The following is a 6,451-nucleotide window of genomic DNA, read 5'->3' as shown; positions in this document are numbered from 1 at the left end:
CCCTAGCACCTCTTCCTTAGCTATTTATTTTGCTTATTACACCTTGCTCTCCTACTGTGCTGTATAAATACTTCAAGCTTTACCATAATCTGCATACAAAACGTACAAAAGGATGTTAATCAGCCTTGTCCAAAAATATATCGCTAAGGAAGTCTTTGGTTGACTAGTGGGAGGTGCCTGTGTGTTACCATGGCAACCTCTCACACCACCAGTTACATACACACATTTTTCCACCAGCAAGTTCCATTAGAGAGTATTGTGTGTGTGTGTGTGTGTGTGTGTGTACAATCTTATCAGTGTGACGTGTGCGTGTGTCGTCTTGTGTGTATATCTGAAGTACATGTGTAGGTAAGTGTAAACAGTCTTATCAGTATGACGTGTGTGCGTGTGTGTATGTGACGTTCATGTGTAGGTGTGTATGTGCGTGTGTTTGACGTATACGTGTAGGTGTCTATGCGTGTGTATGTACGTGTATGTTTCGTGATGTGTGTATGTATGTATATATGTATGTATGTAGTGTGTGCACATTTGTGATATGTCTGTAGGTCTGTGTGTGTGTGTGTGTGTGTGTGTGTAATTCACTGGGTCGGTCAGGATCACTTGATGGTCGTGATCGTCAGCTTTTACCCTCCCGGAAGCGAAATTTTTTTTCCTGCCCAGTTCCGTCACTTTGCACATATGGCACCGTTGCCCTGTGTTTAGTTTGGCAACGCCGCGCAGCAGTGAGCCATCATCACAATTATTTACCTTTTTTATGCTTGACTATAAATATAATACCTGACTATCTATATTTTACATGGATTGAAAGAATAATAGAGACATAGAGGTCATATAGTTTTCGCTGCCTTAGCTTAAATATATATAAAAAGGGGCCATACCACTGTCTTGACTTCGTCACTCGTCTGCTGAGAGAGAGAGAGAGAGAAGATACTCTCTACACTTTGCTAAAATTAGTTATATGTTGATTTAATGAAAATGCGGTACGTCTTAGGGGTGGTACATGACTGCTCGTTGAGAACACTTATCAGTAACATATGTTGTAGGCCTATACTACTTTCCCTGTCATTTCTTGTCATTGCTCCCAGACGTACGATTCAATCAGCTGTGTTTACAATCGGCAATGGCGCATCACAGTGAGTTTATTTTTTTAATTCCTTGTTTCTCTTGATTTACTTATTTTGCACACAATGGTCTATAATGTCTCATGTCTGACCCAATGCCTGTCATCAGCACATGGGAAATAGCATATGGTGCCTGGTGCTGTGTAATATTTAATAAAGATTATACCGTAACAAATAAAGCTTTGCATTTCATCCAATACAAAAACCCTTCAAGCATACTTAACATGAAATAAAGGACATGAGAACATGAAAATAATCTGAAATGTAACCTGACAAATGATTTTACTAATATACCTAAGAAAAACAAGAAAATAATCTGAACTCTAACCTGACAAATGATTTTACTAATATACCTAAGAAAAACAAGAAAATAATCTGAAATCTAACCTGACATATATACCTAAGAAAATGTCTAATGAAACATTGATATTCAGGCATCATTGATACCAATATTTCCCAGCTTGCAGCAGAAATTACCAAGGTTAACCCTTAAGAATGATCATGAAAAGCGTTTTAGGTGATAAAATATTATGGGTCATTAACCTCTCTCTCTCTCTCTCTCTCTCTCTCTCTCTCTCTCTCTCCTGTAAACACAGCTGATTGAATCGTACGTCTGGGAGCAATGACAAGAAATGACAGGGAAAGTAGTATAGGCCTACAACATATGTTACTGATAAGTGTTCTCAACGAACAGTCATGTACCACCCCTAAGACGTACCGCATTTTCATTAAATCAACATATAACTAATTTTAGCAAAGTGTAGAGAGTATCTTCTCTCTCTCTCTCTCTCTCTCTCTCTCTCTCAGCAGACGAGTGACGAAGTCAAGACAGTGGTATGGCCCCTTTTTATATTGATTTAAGCTAAGGCAGCGAAAACTATATGACCTCTATGTCTCTATTATTCTTTCAATCCATGTAAAATATAGATAGTCAGGTATTATATTTATAGTCAAGCATAAAAAAGGTAAATAATTGTGATGATGGCTCACTGCTGCGCGGCGTTGCCAAACTAAACACAGGGCAACGTTGCCATATGTGCAAAGTGACGGAACTGGGCAGGAAAAAAAATTTCGCCTCCCGGAAGGGAGCTGAGAGCTCATATAGTCCGATCTAAGGGCAAGGCTGTGACCTTCACACACGCACACACCCGTCCCCTTGCTCAAGGGGGACAGTAACCGCCCACTTCGTCAGTGAAACTTTTCGCAACCTTAGCGAGGCGCGAACTCCCGTCCACCAGTTGGCAAGCGGGAACGTTACCACTGCACCAGCGAGCGGTGTGTGTGCGCGTGCGTGTGTGTGTGTGTGTGTGTGTGTGCGTGCATCAGTACTGAGGCTGGGCAATTACAGGTAACTGAGGAACTTGGGCAAGTAGGTAGGCAAGAATAAACGTAAGTAGGTAGGTAAGTAGGTAGATAAGGAGGTAGGCAAAGTAGGTAGGTATTTAGATAGGTAGCTAGGTAGGTAGGTAGGTAGGTAGGTATTTAGATAGGTAGGTAGGTAGGTAGGTAGATAGATTGGTAGGTAGGTAGACAGAGAAATAGGTGGGTAGGTAAGTAGGATGGTGGGTAGGTAAGTAGGTTGGTAGGTAGGTAGGCAGGTCGGTAGGTAGGCAAGAGTAAAGTAGGTAGATAGGTCAGTAGGTAGGTAAGTAGGTAGGAAGGTAGGTAAGTAGATAAAGAGGTAGGTAGGCTGGTAGGTAAGTAGATACGAAGGTAGGTAGGTAAGTAAGTTAGTAGATATGTAGGCAGGACGGTAGGTAGGCCATTAGTATGTATATATGGAGATACCTAATAGACAACAGACAGACAGACGGGATGGATGAAAGGAAGGAGGGAAGGAAGGAAGGAAGGAAGGAAGGAAGAAAGGAATCAATGAATGAATGAAGGAAGGAAGGAAGGAAGGAGGGAAGGAAGGAAGGAAGGAAGAAAGGAAGGAAGGAAGGAAGGAAGGAAGAAATGAATGAAAGAAGGAAGGAAGGAAAAAAGGAAGGAAAGAAGGAAGGAAGGAATTAGGGAAGGAAGGAAGGAAGGAAGGAAGGAATTAGGGAAGGAAAGAAGGAAGAAATGAATGAATGAATGAATGAAGGAAGGAAGGAAGAAAGGAAGGAAAGAAGGAAGCAGGAAGTAAGGAGGAAGAGAAAATGACTAAGGGAGAGGAGGTGGGGGTGAAGGGGACAAGAGTCAAGGAGACGGGCTGGGGACGCGCCAGACGAGAGAATATGATACGTCAGGCGCGTCCCCAGCCCGTCTCTTCTGGCCTCTCGTCCCCAGCCACTCTGTTTGTCTGTCTGTCTCTCTGTCTGTCTCTCAGTCTGTCTCTCTCTCTGCCTGTCTCTCTCTCTCTCTCTCTCTCTCTCTTTCTCCCTCTCCCACGTGTCTTCACTGCCTGAGCTTCTCTAGGGACAAGATAGGTAGGTAGGGCAGGGTAGACTAGGGTAGGGTAAGGCAGGGCAGGGCAGGGCAGGGTAGGGCAGGGCAGGGTAGGGTAGGGTAGTGTAGGGTAGGGTAGTGTAGGGTAGGGTAGTGTAGGGTAGGGTAGTGTAGGGTAGGGTAGGGTAGTGTAGGGTAGTGTAGGGTAGGGTAGTGTAGGGTAGGGTAGGGTAGTGTAGGGTAGTGTAGGGTAGGGTAGTGTAGGGTAGGGTAGTGTAGGGTAGGGTAGTGTAGGGTAGGGTAGGGTAGTGTAGGGTAGTGTAGGGTAGGGTAGTGTAGGGTAGGGCCTGTGCTGGAAGCGGAGCCTGGTCGTGGCCGCTGGACGGGGCCTCGATAGGAGGCATCCAGGGGGCGGCGAGGTGGCGGGAGGGGGCCCCGGGTGCGGGTGTGTCGTCGTGGTGGCGTCACTGGCGGTGGTGGTGGTGTCCCTGGTGTGGTGGTGTGGTGGTGTCCCTGGTGTGGTGGTGTGGTGTGGGGCGGTCCGGTGGTCGGTGGTGGGTTCCGGCGGCGGCTGCAGCGGTTCTCGGGCCGTGCTCGCGCTCCGGCGCGGGTGCTCAGCCCCCCCCCCCCCGCCGTCGTCGTTGTCGTCTGTGCCTCCCGCCTCTCTGAAGCCGGGCAGCCCCCCCCCCCCCCCGCCGAGCACCGCCGCCGTTGCCGCCGCGTGGCCGTCGCTGCGGGGCCCCCGCTTTCCCTCCCTTCCCCGGCCGAGTCGCTGCCGTTATGGCGGTGCCTCTGCCCCTCGTGATGACTCGGGCTGGGACCGGTGTGTCCGCCGCCCTTCCCTGGAAAGCACATGGCAGCGTGAGAGTCTAAGAGTGTCGTTCCCGCCCCGAGCAAAAACGGGGCCTCCCTGCCCCCTCTGGAGGGCCGAGGGTCTTTGAATGTGTGTGTGTGTGTGTGTGTGTGTGTGTGTGTGTGTGTGTGTGTGTGTGTGTGTTAGAGTGACGTGTGGCAGTGTAAGTTGCCTATCTATCTATCTATCATTCTATCCACCCATCCATCCATCTATCTATCTATCTGTCCATTTATCTATCCACTCATCCCTCCATCCCTTCATCCATCCATCCATCCATCTATCATCCATCCATCCATCCATCCATCCATCTATCATCCATCCATCCATCCATCCATCTATCAATCTATCATCCATCCATCCATTCATCCATCTATCTATTCACCCATCCCTCCATCCATCTATCTATTCATCCATCTACCTATCAATCTATCCATTCATCTATCCATCCATCTGTCTATCTGTCTATCTATCTATCTATCTAATTTAACAGGCGAAACATAACTTAGCTTTTATCGCAGGTAAGTGATGGCTGACTGGCTTGCTGACTGGCTGGCTGGCTTTCCTCTGGCTTTCCTCATGGCTTGCTGTGGATTTCCTGCATTTCCGTACATCTATCTGTCAAAAAATCATCATCATCATCATCATCATCATCATTATTATTATTATTATTATTACTATTATTATTTATATGATGGTAGTGAAGCATGTGTAAGGGTAAATGGGCATCTGAGTGAATGGTTCACTATCGGTGTGGGCGTGCGACAAGGTTGTGTGATGTCCCCGTGGTTGTTCAATATATATATGGATGGGGTGATGAGAGAAGTAAAAACACGAGTAATGGAAAGAGGGATGGCGTTGGTAATGAATGGTGATGGATGGAATATCTCAAATTTGTTGTATGCTGATGATGCAGTACTGCTTGCAAGTACTGGACAAGAACTTAGTAGGCTAGTGCAGAGTTTTGCTGATGTCTGTGAGCGTCGTGCCTTGAGAGTAAATGTAGAAAAGAGTAAAGTGATGGTTAATGAGAGAGAAGGTGACTCCCAGTGTGATGTTACAGTGAATGGAGAGAGACTGGAATTGGTGAGAGAGTTCAAATACCTGGGTACAGTGACAGAAAAAAGAGGAAAATGTGCAAAAGAAGTGGAAAGTAGAGTGACACAAGGAAGGAAAGTAGCTGGTGCAATGAAGGCCTTGATGCGAAACAGAGGCTTGAGTGCTGCAGTTGCACAAGGCTTACATGAAGGAGTGTGTGAGACTATGGTGTGGCATGAAAATGAAAAGTCAAGAGTGAAAGCAGTGGAGATGGGACTGCTGAGGAACGTATGTGGGGTACAGAGAGTGGATAGGATACGAAGTAATGTGATTCGTGAAAGATGTGGAGTGAGGAAATCTGTGGACACCAGATTTATCACAGTTCCTTAGGTATGGTGCAATACCACACTGAATGCAGTATTCCACCTCTGTCTCTTCTTGTTTGTTGTTTTTTTGCTATGTCTGAATCTGGAAACACTGAAATGAATTGCTCAGCATCATCATTTGTACTTGCAAAAGAATAATTGGAGCTGACAACCATCAAAGCTTGAATAGCTTCTACTTCGAGAATCAAGGTCCAAATGAAATGGAGGAATTGAAGAAGGGAAGGGCAGGAGTAAGTGGTTCATACAAGGAGAGTGGAAAGGTTACAAGAGGATGGAAAAAGGCAGAATATAAGAGAGAAGTAGAGGAGCGATTGGGTAAATATGGATTGTAGCAGATGAGGGACGTGGAAGGTGTGTGCAAGATATTCACAGAAGAAATCTGTGCAGCATGTGAGGTGGTGTGTGGGGTGAAGAGAAGTTTCAAGCATAGGCTAGATAAGCATATGACAAATAAGGGGTGGATATAGAAAAAAGGAAATCTTATAACCAATACTAATTCACAATTTTTCCTTTTCAGGTTACACTATGATAGTCTCTATTCTCCTTTCACACTTTCCTGTAAAATGTCCACGCCAGTTTTTCTATACTGCGTGGTGTTCTTTCTGACTTTTTCCTGCCGGCTTCGGTTGGAGGGTTTGGAGGGAGGGGGAGAGCCTTCGTCTCTGCTATCCTTATATCATTCT

The sequence above is a fragment of the Coenobita brevimanus genome, unplaced genomic scaffold (assembly GCF_032717465.1).
Source record: "Coenobita brevimanus isolate Jiangsu-jjx unplaced genomic scaffold, ASM3271746v2 jjx.HiC_scaffold_2754, whole genome shotgun sequence".
NCBI classification, from domain to species: domain Eukaryota; kingdom Metazoa; phylum Arthropoda; class Malacostraca; order Decapoda; family Coenobitidae; genus Coenobita; species Coenobita brevimanus.
This window is presented reverse-complemented; position numbering follows the sequence as displayed.